The following is a 17,734-nucleotide window of genomic DNA, read 5'->3' as shown; positions in this document are numbered from 1 at the left end:
TGCACCTGAAATTGTAACTGACATATTGGACAACATCATGCACCAGCTGTAGTCACCTCTGTGCATGTCCCTTGTTTGTCTCTATTTCCCTGTAGCATAAGTGGAAGACTATGATGATATGTTTCTTGAACATGAGAGATAGTGCCATAAACTATTGTGAAATCTTCTATAAATATCAGCATCTTTTGTATATGATTTAATATTTGGCTAAATGTAATTATCCTATATGTATAAGCCAAAGAAAGAAAACACAAAAATTTTATCTTCACAGAAGAAGATTCACATATGTTAGAATTTTCCTGTCATTGAGTAAAAATTGCTTTGGATACAAAATGGTTGAATAATCCTGATTTATATATAGAAAATAGAGGATAGCACAAAGAAAGTTTTGGAAGAAAAGAAACAGTCAGGAAATCTGGAAACTTCTCAGCAAGTTTGAATCAGTATGAGTTCTGCTTACCAAAACCAGGGTTTTACATCTGCAACAAGAACCAACTTTGAATCAAACAGAAATGCTCGTCAAGAGCTTATGAATGAACCATGCCTTCTCTTTTCCTCAATAGTTAAATGAGACAGTGACTCTTACAACTCTATCATTTATTTTCTTCCCAGAATCTCCCTGATACTGTCCTACATAAAAATCCTAAATAATTTCCTACAAACGTCCTCAATGAATTGCTCTGTGGTCTCAAAAACATGCGTTTTGTTGGCATCTATTATACACATAAGAACTGAGAAAGAAAAAAGTCTGATAACTGAAATATTATTCAGTCTCTAGAGTTCAAATGACCTCAGAGACCTTGGAAAGACTGAGATTTTAGCTGAATTATAACTACCCAATAAATCTCGCTGAGCCTGTTATCCACTGTTTAATACCTCCACATTCACTTTTTGGATTACAAAAATGAAAAAAAAAAAAAGACTCTTTCTGATAAAAGATATTTTTGCCTGTATCTCAATAAAGGCATTTTGTTGCTGGATTTGAGTTTTACATAGAGCTAAATAGAGTCTATTTATTACTAAATATTGCTGTTTATTATTGCTTTACATATCGGTAGCACTTTATATTTGTCCAATTGGCCCCAGTTCCATAACACTTTATCAGCTATTTCTAATTTTGGTCCAGTTGGGACGTGAGTGTTTTTCAGTCACTCCATAAGACCATGAAGCTGATTTGAACATAAAATATTTTTCAAGTATTTTGATCAAAAAGGGTGAAAAATCATGTGTTTTTTCTAACCAGCTAAATAGAAACAAAAATTTGTAGACTTTTTGGCAGTTACACTGAACGACCCTGATAACAATGGGTGAAGCTGAATTGCTTTCTTCCAGGAAAGCGCCTGATGCAGTAGCTGACAAAGAGTAGCTCAGCAAATGTGGGTGCTTTCTAGTTCTTAATTCCAATCACCTCTGATTTTTTTCCAGAGTGGATTGTTTTTCTTTGCCAACCAAGACAGTAATTAAGATATTTGAATTAGACACTGTACAGATCCTCCATGATTTGCAGATTTTTATTTTATTAGATGCTTATCTAAGGGCATTTGCTAATTAGGTCCTAGAAGTATTTAACATTTCCCAAATTTTAACATTTATCTTTACACTGAAAGAGCATATTTCTCTACTATACTTTAAAAATATCTTTGGCATTATTTCTTTTTATTGTTTAAAAAATTGGTATAAGATTGTTGTTTCTTTTTAATTTAACTTCATTGGCCTCAGGGAAAAGGCAGCAGAGAACAGTTATCCAGAGAATAGCTGGAATGTTACTCTAAATGCACTAAATGGCTGTCTGAGGTCTAACATTTCTTATACGACACAAATTACTGAGTAAAATTAAATTTCACAATAAAAATTATCTTTAAAGAAAAGGAACAAAAACACAGATAAAAACTTTAGAAGACTTTATTCAATGAGAAGCCTAAAAGTGCCAGGTATTAGAGAATCACAATGAATAAAACTGTGTCCCTGTCCCAAGTGGTCCACGGCCTGGTGCATATCAGTTACTTGCTGGATGTGTGCCTGCACCTGCCCCAGCACACAGGGCTCAGGCTTCTGTGGAGCATTTGTTACCTTAGTTCTGAGTTTTATGCACTGCAGTTCATAGATCCACGAAGCTTCTCGAAAAGAATAACAGGAAGTTTGGGATATAAAATGAAAGGTATTTAAAGAAGTTTAATTGAATTTAAAAGAAAAACAAATAAGAATGATGTCGGCAACATGGTAGACTAATAAGTCTCATTTCCCCTGTGGAGACACCTGTTTAAAAATAATATACAGGGCTTTCCTGGCGGCGCAGTGGTTAAGAGTCCGCCTGCCGATGCAGGGGACACGGGTTCGTGCCCCAGTCCGGGAAGATCCCACATGCCGCAGAGCAGCTAGGCCCATGAGCCGTGGACGCTGGGGCCTGCGCGTCCAGAGCCTGTGCTCCGCAACGGGAGAGGCCACAACAGTGAGAGGCCCATGTACCGCAAAAATAAATAAATAAAATAAAAAATAATAATATACAGAACAATTTGCCTTTGTGAGAGCCGTAGAACCAGTTAAGAGGTACTAGCACCCCAGGCGAGGACGGAGCCAAGAAGAGTCACTTCGAGGTGAGTAAGAAAATTCTTTGTATTTGAACTCCATAGTCATTCCTCCTTCCCACCACAGCCTGGTGGAATCTGGACAAAATTCCCAATTCCTGGCTTCTCATTCAGGACGGAAAGAGGATGGGGCATGTGTCCAAAGTTCTGGCTTCCAGAGGGACTGGTCTGTGTCATCTGACTCAGAGCACTAAAGGGAATGGCAGTATACGTTGGGTGCCAGGTTGGGGGCCAGTGAGAACAAGGGCAGCACTTGGCCTGTTACAGAACCAGAGAGACATTATACTTAGTGAAATAAGCCAGTCACAAAAAGAAAAATACTGTATGATTCCACTTGAATAAAGTATCCAAACTCATAGAAACAAAAGGTTTAATGTTGATTGCTGGGACTGGGGGAAAGGATGTGGAGAGTTATTATTCACTGACTATAGAGTTTCAGTTTTGCAAGATGAAAAAGTTCAAGAGATTTATTGACTACAATGTGAATATAGTTAATACTATTGAACTGTATACTTAAAAAGGGCTAAGATAGTAAATTTTATGTTTTGTATTTTTTACCACAATTAAAAATTATATATATATGGGAAATCATATATATATTTGGGAGAAAAAAGACTACCTAACTGAATTGATAAATAACCCTCTCAACAGTTGTATTTTTAAGTAAAACCATTTGGTTTCTGGTGAAAGCAAAAAAATCTAATGGTAACATTTTAAGCTCAAGAAAAGTTGTCTGATGCTCTACTGAAAATAAAATATCTACCCCAAAAGAGATCTTTGACTCAGGTGACAGATTCTTTTACCGTACACTTGATTGTCTAGATTGGAGCAGTTTGATGTAGAGTATTGCGTCTTCTCTCATCAGCAAACTCTCCCAGTTATCAATAAATACTGCTAAGCATCACCAGTACAAGGAGGCTCTTCTCAGCTCTATTTCTCCAAGTCTCAGGAGCATTTAGAACTCTTCTGTCTTTGGTCCTAGATTTGGAGGAAGGGACAAAATTCAAATTCAATCTATTGATTTAGCCCCGTAGTTTTGAGCGTTTCCCAAAGAGCCACTCTCAAGGAAGATTAAGCTGATGCCTGCCTGTGTCACATCACATCACACATACTCACGTAGGCTTGGTTCAAAACTTTAAGGAGTCAGTGACCAGGATCACTGCATCAGGGTGCAGGCAGAGCCCATGTTCTTACCCCATGAACTCCTGGATCCCTGTAGTCCATGAATAGAAAGATCTTGAATCGACCTGTTTACATGAAGAAAAAGGTGGCTAGTTTTAACAAAGTGTCAGATGGGATTATGAATGTCCCTCCGGCAGGGGTTAACTTCTGGAAAACCCAGGCTCTAACATGTGAACTAACCCATGGGGTTCTCAAAATCATTAATGGGGTGCAGAAAACATGCTGCCTTCCCCAAGGGGAGCCTTTCTGGACTATTCCAGATGCCCTGTTTGAAAAACTAGGCTAAGCTTTCAAATGAGAGTAGACAAAAATAAACAGTGCACAACCTAAATGTTGAGAATTATGTTTTATTTGGCAGACTTTCTGAGGACTTCAAGCCCGGGAGGCAGCCTCTCAGGTAGCTCTGAGGGACTGCTCTGAAGAGGTGAGGGAGGAGCCAGGATATACAGGGGTTTTTGCAAGAAAAAACAGGTGGTCAGAACATCAAAATGTTAAAGACATTAAAGAAAACAAGATATCTCAAGTTAATGAATTTAGCACTTTTCTGTATATGGAAGATGCAAGAGTCTGGGCTCATTGAAATCACTCCTTTGATATGCACCTCAGCTCTCTAGGACCAGCATCCTGTTCTTTCCCATCCTGAATCCCCTCAGGGTGCACCATGGGGGGGGGGGCAGCTGTAATGGCTGGATGGCTGCAACATCCTTTATTTACTGATATGGCAGGCAACATTTTTCATCCACATGAGTTATCCCATTTTAAGAGGTAAGTTGGAAAATCATTCCTGACCATCCCCAATATGAAAAATAGGAAGATATTTACGTCAGATAAAAAATCTAAATGTAAAAACCATCATTCTGTTCTTTAATGTATCATTTACACTTTCGACATTGATAAAGAGAAGTTATGATATTTAAGAAATTATAGGTTTGGAGTCTTTAGTGTCACATTTTCTGCTTATTTCATAGGCTTTGGGATAAATGCTTTAAAATTCTTCAGTTCTATTTCTTGTCAAGTATTTTCCTAGTTGAGTGGGTTGACGTGTGACTTGTTCCTTGTCAGTTGTGGAAAAGAGACGGTCCTCCTTATTATTGCTGCATCAGATGTAGCTGAGGAAACCCATAGAGAAATGGGAAGACTTATTCACATGGGCCATTGGAGACCCACTGCATCCAATGTGAATCACAAACAGGGCATATTGATATCTTAGTGAGAGTGTACACTTGGGTTCTATTGAGATGCCTGTGTACTTCCTCATATGACTGATATTTGAGGGTCAGTGTTGCACTACGGAATGGACACAAAATGCTGGCTCAGGGCCAAATCCAGTCCAAAGACTTGACCGATTGTAACTGCACTGTGGTGCATTGTATGAATTGGTTCTCAACATTTTTTATTGATCTCCTGCTCATGTAACTACCCCCCACCCTCCCAGGCCAGCTTCTTTCACTTCAACCTTCCCAGCTCTGCAGTTTAAGACCTACTGTATTCCCTCATATGCATGTTGATGCAAATGAGATGCTTTGGTGATGACATTTTGCTCCAGAGTTCTAAGTTCCACTCAGCCTGCCCCCAAAGCAGTAGAGGACAGACCAAAACACAAGTCATTATAACGTGATGACTATAGTTAACACTGCTGTATGGCATATTTGAAAGTTGCTAAGAACATAGGTCCTAAAAGTTCTCATCACAAGGAAAAATATGTTTTTCTCTCTTTTTTTGGTATCTATAGGAGATGATAGACATTAACTGAATTTATTGTGGTAGTCATTTTGCAATATATGTGAGTCAAATCATTATGCTATACACTTTAAAATTATACAATGCTGTATGTCAATTACATCTTAAAACTGAAAGAAAAAGATAATAAAATGTGAATGTTTAAACAGAGAAAGATAGAGAAAAGAAGGAAGGATGGATGGAAGAAGGGAGGGAGGGAGGAAGAAAGAAAGAAAGAAAGAAGAAAGAAGAAAGAAAGAAAGAAAGAAAGAAAGAAAGAAAGAAAGAAAGAAAGAAAGAAAGAAAGAAAGAAAGAAAGAAAGAAAGAAAGAAAAAGAGGAAAAGAAAGAAAAAGTCAGATGCCCAATTGTTTGCTATGCATCTCCAGCTGGGGACCACCACTCAAACAAGTCCTATCTTAGTCCAGCACACAACACACTTATTCTTCACCTCCTCTGCTATCTAGTTTTAAATTACCACCCCTTTAACCATCAAGCCAGGAATGAAGGAGTCATCCCAAATCCTTCCCTCTTCCTCACTCAATCACACCTTGTCCTGACTAATTTCCTCAAACATCTCTCCATGTGCTGTTTGCACTAATTGTAGCCAACAGACAGGATTCAATGACTAACGAACGGAACTTGGACTTTAGTCTGAGAAGACTCACAGTACCCACAATGGCCATGCTTACAAATCCATAGTTGATTGCCGGAAGAGGATACCCTATGGCAACAGCATTGAAATGAGGGCATCCATCACAGCAAAGACTTCCTCACAGCAGGGGTCCTGAGTGGCTGGGTACAGGTTCCAGCTGTCCACCAGCTAACATGTCAGAGAACACCTAACACAAGGGAGTCAAAACTGGAGTCTCACCTGGGTTTCTTTTCTCTGCTGACCAGATATGCATATTCTTTCTAAGTCACCAGCCCAAAGACAGAGCCCTCTGGGGGGTCTCACCAAGACTGGGTGCAAATCATCAATGTTACGATTACAATAAACCCTGCTGACAAACCACTTGGGCCTCTGGTTTTACAGCAGCACCATGAGTCAGTGTTCCTCATGTCCTGACCAGGACTTGGGCCTTGCAGGTGCTTTAGTAAGAGCTCTGGCCAAGCCCAGTCCTGGCAGCAACATCTGCTTTCTCTGTCCAATTTGCACAGTGTGGCTTCTAGCCTTCCTGATCTGCCACCTGGGCCTGCCTGAGCTGCTTCATGGTTCTTCCTCCTGTGGTCTTGCCCCTGCCCAGCAGTTTCTCATTCTTACTGCTACCACATATATATTTCTAAGGCAGGTCTGATCTGTACATTCTCCTGCTGAGAACTTTCCATAATGCCCCAGTGTCTACAAAGTGAAGACAAATTTCCCAGCAAGGCCTCAAGGCTCTGAGTTTCCCCACAAGGCCACATTCAAGAGTCATCAACCTCTCCCTGCTCTCTAAAAATGCTCTTGGCCTTCACCTCTCTCAACCTACGAATTTGGTTTCCTCCAAGTGGAAGGACTGCAGCCAGACAGCTCTGTGGTCCCCATGTACAAAAGAGCTTGTGCTACCGGTTGAATTGGGCCCTGCTGTTTGCCACTTGCAAAATCAAACTCATAAGCATTGGTAGAAGGGAAAGTTGCTTTTAATCAAAATGCTGGCAATCTGGGGAGATGGTGGACTCAGTGTCCCCCAAAAGCCATCTCCAAAAATTCTGCTTGGCCATGAGAGTTTTTAAAGGAAAAAACGAAGTAATCTCAGTTAGTCATTGAGATAGGGGGTCAGAGCCCTAGCCACCCCCCACTGCATGCAGGCTGTGACTACTTGTGACCTTTCTCTAGATGCCATCTTGTTCACACACTTTGGTCACACAGATTGTTCCCAAGATTACTGAAGGGAAACCTAGGGAAGAGCTCTGGTCATCTGTTAATTACTTATTCTTCATTCCTACTTCTTTTGATCTCCAGAAAGAACCAACAAGTTGGGCAAGGTATTGTGTGATCAAAAGATGTGAAAGGTGTTCTTGGGCTGGAGATTAGTAGAGCATAGCACTGCCTCGTTAAAAGGTAGTTACAATATAGCTTTGCTAAAGTGGCAAGGAAAGGGGCTTCCTGCTGAGGGTGGTTTCCTGAAAAGAGCTGCTTACACTCGCACTTAATGTTCTGTTGTTGCTGTTTTGAAATTCTTACCACTTTTTGTAAAAGAGTCTTGCATTTTTGTCATGGATTAAAGCAGCAGTCCTCCTCATAACTTAGCCCGTCATCCCCTGGCAGACCTGAGGTTTACTCCAGCAGGCCTTTGTGAATTTCCCCCTCTCCCACCCAGAGGCTCATGAAACTTTCTCCATGTCCAGATATACCCTGTACTGTGAGTGTCTTGCCCGTGCTTAGTATATCACTGGCATTCAAAAATGATGTATTAATTGAACAAATGCATAATATTTGCCCTGCCTAGCTGAAGGGAGAGCAAGTGCCTCTAAAAGTGCTTGAAAGATTTTAAAATATTCACTCAGACATCACCGAACAATTTCTCTCAATGGAATGCTTTGATAAATATAGGAGGAGCTTCAAGATGGCAGAAGAGTAAGATATGGAGATCACCTTCCTCTTCACAAATACATCAGAAATACATCTACATGTGGAACAACTCCTACAGAACACCTACTGAACCCTGGCAGAAGACCAAAGACCTCTCAAAAGGCAAGAAACTCCCCACACTCCTGGGTAGGGCAAAAGAAAAAAGAAAGAAAAAACAGAGACAAAAGAATAGGGATGGGACCTGCACCACTGGGAGGGAGCCGTGAAGGAGGAAAGGTTTCCACACACTAGAAGCCCCTTCGTGGACGGAGACCGCGGGTGGCGGAGCCACGGAGGAGAGCACAGCAACAGGGGTGCGGAGGGCAAAGCGGAAAGATTCCCGCACAGAGGATCGGTGCCGACCAGCACTCACCAGCCCGAGAGCCTTGTCTACTCACCCGCCGGGGTAGGCGGGGGCTGGGAGCTGAGGCTCGGGCTTCGAAGGTCAAATCCCAGGGAGAGGACTGGGGTTGGCTGCATGAACCCAGCCTGAAGGGGGCTAGTGCGCCACAGCTAGCGTGGAGGGAGTCTGGGAAAAGGTCTGGAGCTGCCGAAGAGGCAAGAGGCTTTTCATGGCTTCTTTGTTTCCTGGTCCGCGAGGAGAGGGGATTAAGAGCGTCGCTTAAAGGAGCTCCAGAGACGGACGTGAGCTGCGACTATCAGCGCGGACCGCAGAGACGGGCATGAGCCGCTAAGGCTGCTGCTGCTGCCATCAAGAAGCCTGTGTGTGAGCACAGGTCACTGTCCACACCTCCCCTCCAGGGAGCCTGTGCAGTCCGCCACTGCCACGGTCCCGTGATCCAGGGACAACTTCCCCAGGAGAACGCACGGCACACATCAGGCTGGTGAAACATCACGCTGGCCTCGGCCGCTACAGGCTCGCCCCACATCCGTACCCCTCCCTCCCCAAGGCCTGAGTGAGCCAGAGCCCCCGAATCAGCAGCTCCTTTAACCCTGTCCTGTCTTAGAGAAGAACAGACGCCCTCAGGCGACCTACATGCAGAGGCGGGGCCAAATCCAAAGCTGAGCCCCTGGGAGCTGTGAGAACAAAGAAGAGAAAGGGAAATCTCTCCCAGCAGCCTCAGAAGCAGCGGATTAAAGCTCCACAATCAACTTGATGTACCCTGCATCGGTGGCATACCTGAATAGACAACGAATCATCCCAAATTGAGGAGGTGGACTTTGGGAGCAAAGATATATATATATTTTTCCCCCTCTTTTCTCTTTTTGTGAGTGTGTATGCTTCTGTGTGTGATTTTGTCTGTATAGCTTTGCTTTTACCATTTGTCCTAGGGTTCTGTCTGTTTTGTGTTTTCTTTTTAATACTTTAAAAAAAATTTTTCTTAGTAATTATTTTTATTTTAATAACTTTATTTTATTTTATCTTCTTCTTTCTTTCTTACTGTTTTTCTCCCTTTTATTCTGAGCCATGTGGATGACAGGCTCTTGGTGGTCCAGCCAGGTGTCAGGGCTGTGCCTCTGAGGTGGGAGAGCCAAGTTCAGGACCCTGGTCCACAAGAAGCCTCCCAGCTCGATGTAATATCAAACGGCGAAAATCTCCCAGAGATCTCCATCTCAATGCCAAGACCCAGTTCCACTCAATGACCAGCAAGCTACAGCGCTGGACACCCTATGCCAAACAACTAGCAAGATAGGAACACAACCCCATCCATTAGCAGAAAGGCTGCCTAAAATCACAATAAGGCCACAGACACCCCAAAACACACCACAAGATGTGGGCCTGCCCACCAGAAAGACAAGATCCAGCCTCATCCACCAGAACACAGGCACCAGGCCCCTCCATCAGGAAGCCTACACAACCCACTGAACCAACCTTAACCACTAGGGACAGACACACAAAAAAACAGGATCTACAAACCTGCAGCCTGAGAAAACGATACCTGAAACACAGTAAGTTAAGCAAAATGAGAAGACAGATAAACACACAGCAGGTGAAGGAGCAAGGCAAAATCACACCAGACCTAATAAATGAAGAGGAAATAGGCAGTCTCCCTGAAAAAGAATTCAGGATAATTAGAGTAAAGATGATCCAAAATCTTGGAAATAGAATGGAGAAAATACAAGAAACATTTAACAAGGACCTAGAAGAACTAAAGAACAAACGAACAGTGGTGAAGAACACAATAAATGAAATTAAAAATTCTCTAGAAGGGATCAATAGCAGAATAACTAAGACAGAAGAATGGATAAGAGACCTGGAAGATAAAATAGTGGAAATAACTACTGCAGAGGAGAATAAATGAAAAAGAATGAAAAGAATTGAGGACAATCTCAGAGACCTCTGGGACAACACTAAACACACCAACATTCGAATCAAAGGGGTCCCAGAATAAGAAGAGAAATAGAAAGGGACTGAGAAAATATTTGAAGAGATTATAGTTGAAAAATTCCCTAATATAGGAAAGGAAATAGTTAATCAAGTCCAGGAAGCACAGAGAGTCCCATACAGGATACGTCCAAGGAGAAACACCACAAGAAACATATTAATCAAACTATCAAAAATTAAATACAAAGAAAAAATGTTAAAAACATCAAGGGAAAAACAACAAATAACACACAAGGGAATCCCCATAAGGTTAACTGGTGATCTTTCAGCAGAAACTCTGCAAGCCAGAAGTGAGTAGCAGGACATATTGAAAGTGATGAAGGAGAGAAACCTACAACCAAGGTTACTCTACCCAGCAAGGATCTCATTCAGATTTGATGGAGAAATTAAAAGCTTTACAGAGAAGCAAAAGCTAAGAGAAATGAGCACTGCCAAAGCAGCTTTACAACAAATGCTAAAGGAACTTTTCTAGGCAGGAAACACAAGAGAAGGAAAAGACCTACAATAACAAACCCAAAACAATTAAGAAAATGGTAATAGGAACACACGTATCGATAACTGCCTTAAATGTAAATGGATTAAATGCTCCAACCAAAAGACATAGAATGGCTGAATGAATACAAAAACAAGACCCGTATACAAGAGACCCACTTCAGACCTAGAGACACATACAGACCGAAAGTGAAGGGATGGAAAAAGATATTCTATGCAAATGGAAATCAAAAGAAAGCTAGACTAGCAATTCTCATATCAGACAAAATAGACTTTAAAACAAAGACTATTACAAGAGACAAAGAAGCACACTACATAATGATCAAGGGATCAATCCAGGAAGAAGATATAACAATCGTAAATATTTATGCACCCAATATAGGAGCATCTCAATACATAAGGCAAATACTAAGAGCCATAAAAGGGGAAATCGATAGTAACACAATCATAGTAGGTGGCTTTAACACCCCACTTTCACCAATGGACAGATCATCCAAACTGAAAATAAATAAGGAAACACAAGCTTTAAATGATACATTAAACAAGATGGACTTAATTGATATTTATAGGACATTCCATCCATAAACAACAGAATACACATTCTTCTCAAGTGCTCATGGAACATTCTACAAGATAGATCATATCTTGGGTCACAAATCAAGCCTTGATAAATTTAAGAAAATTGAAATCGTATCAAGTATCTCTTCCGACCACAATGCTATGAGACTAGATATCAATTACAAGAAAAAACCTGTAAAAAATACAAACACATGGAGGCTAAACAACACACTACTTAATAACCAAGAGATCACTGAAGAAATCAAAGAGGAAATCAAGAAATACCTAGAAACAAATGACAATGAAAACACAACAATCCAAAACCTATGGGATGCAGGAAAAACTGTTCTAAGAGGGAAGTTTATCACTATACAAGCCTACCTTAAGCAAGAAGAAACATCTCAACTAAACAACCTAACCTTACACCTACAGCAATTAGAGAAGAACAAAAAACCCCCAAAGTTAGCAGAAGGAGAGAGATCATAAATATCATATCAGAAATAAATGAAAAATAAATGAAGGAAACGATAGCAAAGATCAATAAAACTAAAAGCTCATTCTTTGAGAACAGAAACAAAATTGATAAACCATTATTCAGACTCATCAAGAAAAAAAGGGAGAAGATTCAAATCAATAGAATTAGAAATGAAAAAGGAGAAGTAACAACTGACACTGCAGAAATACAAAGGATCATGAGAGATTACTACAAACAATGATATGCCAATAAAATGGACAACCTGGAAGAAATGGACAAATTCTTAGAAATGCTCAACCTTCCGAGACTGAACCAGGAAGAAATAGAAAATATGAACAGACCAATCACAAGCACTGAAATTGAGACTGTGATTAAATATGTTCCAACAAACAAAAGCCCAGGACCAGATGGCTTCATAGGTGAATTCTATCAAACATTTAGAGAAGAGCTAACACCTATCCTTCTCAAACTCTTCCAAAATGTAGCAGACGGAGGAACATGCCCAAACTCATTCTACGAGACCACCATCACCCTGATACCAAAACCAGACAAGGATGTCACAAAGAAAGAAAACTACAGGGCAATATCACTGATGAACATACATGCAAATATCCTCAACAAAATACTAGCAAACAGAATCCAACAGCACATTAAATGGATCATACACCATGATCAAATGGGGTTTATCCCAGGAATGCAAGGAGTCTTCAATATACACAAATCAATCAATGTGATACACCATACTAACAAATTGAAGGAGTAAAACCATATGATCATCTCAATAGATGCCGAGAAAGTTTTGACAAAATTCAACACCCATTTATGACAAAAAACCCTCCAGGAAGTAGGCATAGAGTTAACTTTCCTCAACATAATAAAGAACATATATGACAAACCCACAGCCAACATCATCCTCAATGGTGAAAAACTGAAACCATTTCCACTAAGATCAGGAACAAAACAAGGTTGCCCACTCTCACCACTCTTATTCAACATAGTTTTGGAAGTTTTAGCCACAGCAATCAGAGAAGAGAAAGAAATAAAAGTAATCTAAGTTAGAAGAGAAGAAGTAAAGCTGTCACTGTTTGCAGGTGACATGATACTCTACATAGAGAATCCTAAAGATGCTACCAGAAAACTACTAGAGCTAGTCAATGAATTTGGTAAAGTAGCAGGATACAAAATTAATGCACAGAAATCTCTTGCATTCATACACACTAATGATGAAAAATCTGAAAGTGAAATTAAGAAAACACTCCCATTTACCATTGCAAAAAAAGAATAAAATATCTAGGAATAAACCTACTGAAGGAGACAAAAGACCTGTATGCAGAAAATTATAAGACACTAATGAGAGAAGTTAAAGATGATACAGATAGATGGAGAGATATACCATGTTCTTGGATTGGAAGAATGAACATTGTGAAAGTGACTCTACTACCCAAAGCAATCTACATATTCAATGCAATCCCTATCAAACTACCACTGGTACTTTTCACAGAACAAGAACAAAAAAAATCATAATTTGTATGGAAACACAAAAAAACCCGAATAGCCAAAGCCATCTTGAGAAAGAAAAACGGAGCTGGAGGAATCAGGCTCCCTGACTTCAGACCATACTACAAAGCTATACTACCATACTACAAATCAAGACAGTATGGTACTGGCACAAAAACAGAAATATAGCTCAATGGAACAGGATTGAAAGCCCAGAGATAAACCCACTCACATATGGTCACCTTATCTTTAATAAAGGAGGCAAGAATATGCAGTGGAGAAAAGACAGCCTCTTCAATAAGTGGTGCTAGGAAAACTGGACAGGTACATGTAAAAGAATGAAATTAGAACACTCCCTAACATCATACACAAAAATAAACTCAAAATGGATTAAAGACCTAAATCTAAAGCCGACACCATCAAACTCTTAGAGGAAAACATAGGCAGAATACTCTATGACATAAATCACAGCAAGATCCTTTTTGACCCACCTCCTAGTGAAATGGAAATAAAAATGAAAATAAACAAATGGTACCTAATGAATCTTACATGCTTTTTCACAGCAAAAGAAACCATAAACAAGACAAAAAGACAACCCTCAGAATGGGAGAAAATATTTGCAAATGAAGCAACTAACAAAGGATTAATCTTCAAAATTTACAAGAAGCTCATGCAGTTCAATATGAAAAAAACAAACAACCCAATCCAAAAATGGACAGAAGACATAAATAGACATTTCTCCAAAGAAGATATACAGATTGCCAACAAACACATAAAAGAATGGTCAACATCATTAATCATTAGAGAAATGCAAATCAAAACTACAATGAGATATCATCTCACTCCAGTCAGAATGGCCATCATAAAAAAAACTACAAACAATAAATGCTGGAGAGATTGTGGAGAAAAGGGAACCCTCTTGCACTGTTGGTGGGAATGTAAATTGATACAGCCACTATGGAGAACAGTATGGAGGTTCCTTAAAAAACTGTAAATAGAACTACCATATGACTCAGCAATCCCTGAGAAAACCATAATTCAAAAAGAGTCAGGTACCACAATGTTCATTGCAGCTCTATTTACAATAACCAGGGATAGAAGCAACCTAAGTGTCCATCAACAGATGAATGGATAAAGAAGATGTGGCACATATATACAATGGAATATTACTCAGCCATAAAAAGAAATGAAATTGAGTTATTTGCAGTGAGGTGGGTGGACCTAAAGTCTGTCATACAGAGTGAAGTAAGTCAGAAAGAGAAAAACAAATACCATATGCTAACACATTTATATGGAATCTAAAAAAAAAAAAAAGAATGGTCATGAAGAACCTAGGGGCAAGACGGGAATAAAGATACAGATCTACTAGAGAATGCACTTGAGAATTCTGGGAGGAGTTAAGGGTAACATGGGACAAAGTGAGAGAGTGGCATGGACATATATACACTACCAAACATAAAATAGCTAGCTAGTGGGAAGCAGCCACATAGCACACGGAGATCAGCTCGGTGCTTTGTGACCACCTAGAGGGGTGGCATAGGGAGGGTGGGAGGGAGGGAGATGCAAGAGGGAAGAGATATGGGGACATATGTATATGTATAACTGATTCACTTCGTTATAAAGCAGAAACTAACACACCATTGTAAAGCAATTATACTCCAATAAAGATGTTAAAAAATGAAAAAGAAATATAAATATAGAATATAAGCATACATATCAAACAGTTCTTATAGGGCATAGATTTTGAGTAAGATTTAAATAATCTTGGATATCGAAAAATGATTAGGTCCATTACTCAGAGAACTAGGATTTTTTTTTTTTAATCACTACTTATTTGAAACCTTGTTTTCCCTCTTGCTTAATTACAGGTAATTCACACTGATTTCCCCAGGTTTGGATTAAGCCGTCTTTAAACTTATTTATAGCCCAGAAACTTTAAGGCATTTTGGCATTGAAAGTGATTCTGAGTGTGTAGCTTTTTTCAGCTGCTCCCCTGTCCTCATGGTGCCTTCTAAGCCATTTGCTCTGCTTAGGTGAGGGTTAAAATAATGGGAGGGGGTAGCTGGCTTTCCTCAGCCATGGAAGTAGAAGGGATAAGAACTAATGACATGGTGGCGACGTGTCTAGGCAATATGTTTTGTTTGGCTGGATAGCATTAAAAATCATGTGATTTTGCAGAAAAAGATGCTGAATTTCTTTAAAAGGAAAGGCTGCTCTGGCAGCATACCTGGGTCTGGAGAAGTGAAGTCTTAGGATGGACACATTTTGTAGAGCCTCATGGACCCTCCTTGTCTTATGTTTGTTACCTTTGAAAGTCACTCTTTTGTTCCCCAGAAGAGAAATATTTCTCTGTGCCAATGTCTTCAAAAGACAAGAATTACAGAGATGACAGTGCTGTGACTCTAGATTTAAATGCCAAGAATCCTCTGGCAGGTGAAATATGTGCTATGACTAACTCTGAGATGCTGTTTTTCTTGCCAGCTAATACCTAGATCTGTTTGATTAGGGGATTGTTTTAGCACAAATTCTTAAAACAAAACAAAGCACAACAAAATCACCTTCCTCCTTTCTCTGTAAGCTCCCTTAGCAACCCTTAGGATAAGAGAATAAACATCCCATGACATTTTGAAACAGGTATAAAGTAAATAGTTCTCCAGAAATGGTCATTAAATTGGCTAGTAATAGAGGATGTGGTGAACTTCTTTTGTTCCTCAGTTAGTGATTGTTATACAAGAACTATTTTAGAATACATAATAACCTATCAAAAATACTCTACTGGAATTCTTTTTGTGGGGGGAGAAACCTTAACAAATAATTAACTAAAACATGACATTATAATTAATCCTACCTGCATCTATGGGACATTTTAGATATGGGATAATGGAGCAGTTTCTTTTCTTTCTTCTTCACATTTAATTCCCAAATCCTTGGGCTTACTTAAAAATACAGAATTTCAGTGAAAAGTAGACTTGGGTCCTCCTTTTAAATTGTTAGACATTAGAAAGGAAGTAGCAGTGTAATAATCAAATGTGAATAACCAAAAAATGGTGATTTCATTGTCAAATGGACCACATATGCTCTGCTGTGGTGTGACATAAAGAAGAGCTCTGAGATTTGAGAGAAGATGGGAATTCTTATCCAGACGTGATCAGCAGTCTGCAGAGTGGACTTGGGAGAGTTGCTCATTCTTCTCTGACCCATGTTTCCATCTAAGAGACAATAGAATAGATTCTGTGAGGTCACTGAGCAAATTAAATGAGACAATAAATGTGAAAGTGCTTTATAAAATGTAAAGTCTTACAGAAATGGAGGTATACAAGAATACGTGTAGAATAACCTGTCTGTAGAATGGAGTTTCTCAAAACTCATCACACCAGAACTTTGTGCAGATCTTGGTACCCTCATCAGCAGTCCTTGCTAAGCCTGTGTGAGTGGGATGACTTTTACATGATGAAAAAGCCTGCCGTCACTGCTCTTACTGACAGTTAAGGGCTGTGAACTTTAAGAATGAATTAGTCTCAATTTGGTCCCGTATGACTGATTTAACTCCTGAATTAATTAAAAGCTTTGAGAGCTGGTACTTGGCCAAGTACAGTGATAAGCGCACAAAAGGTGTTCAAAATACCTGCAATTGATTGATTGCTTATGGTTATAGGACCACATAAAAATGATTCCTTTCAACTGACCTACTGAGGTAGCCTTGTTTCTTTCTTTTCATGATGGAAAATCAACCTTCATTTACTATCAGCTGCCTTTGTAGGGAAAGGTCATAAGATGCTGATGAACATTTGAAAACAAGAAAACTTGTAAAGATGGAGGCCAGATCCCAGCTCTCCTGCAAGGATCCAATGCTTTTGTTGGAGGAGAAATTCTGAGATGGATCTTGTTCCTGGTCAGGGTAGACTCTGTCCTGTAGGCCAGAGTAGTTGATGTCTAGATGGACCAATGCTGCAGTTCCCTGCCAGTTGTGCTCACCTGAGATCAGGTATAATGGGCACTCGTAAAATACTCCCTCCAAATACTGACATGCCATGCTTAATTCAGTGAGATATTTTTTACCTTCTCCTGGCAATGCCAAGGCTTCTTTAGAATTGGGGGACATTATCTTTGTCTCAGAGAATCCATGGCAGGAGATTGTGGATGATCCCTTTCTTCTTTCTTGAGAATGTTGGGGATTCTGTATCAGCCAAGATGTCATTACTCAATCACTGGCGCCAGAATGAAGAAAAGTACTGATATCTGTGTCAAGTGCCCTCCCCTGTCTTTCAGATTGGTTCAGAAGGAAGAGGCATTTCTCCTAAAAAAAAATATCAGGGAATGGTAGCT

Source organism: Pseudorca crassidens, chromosome 7 (assembly GCF_039906515.1).
Source record: "Pseudorca crassidens isolate mPseCra1 chromosome 7, mPseCra1.hap1, whole genome shotgun sequence".
NCBI lineage: Eukaryota > Metazoa > Chordata > Mammalia > Artiodactyla > Delphinidae > Pseudorca > Pseudorca crassidens.
This window is presented reverse-complemented; position numbering follows the sequence as displayed.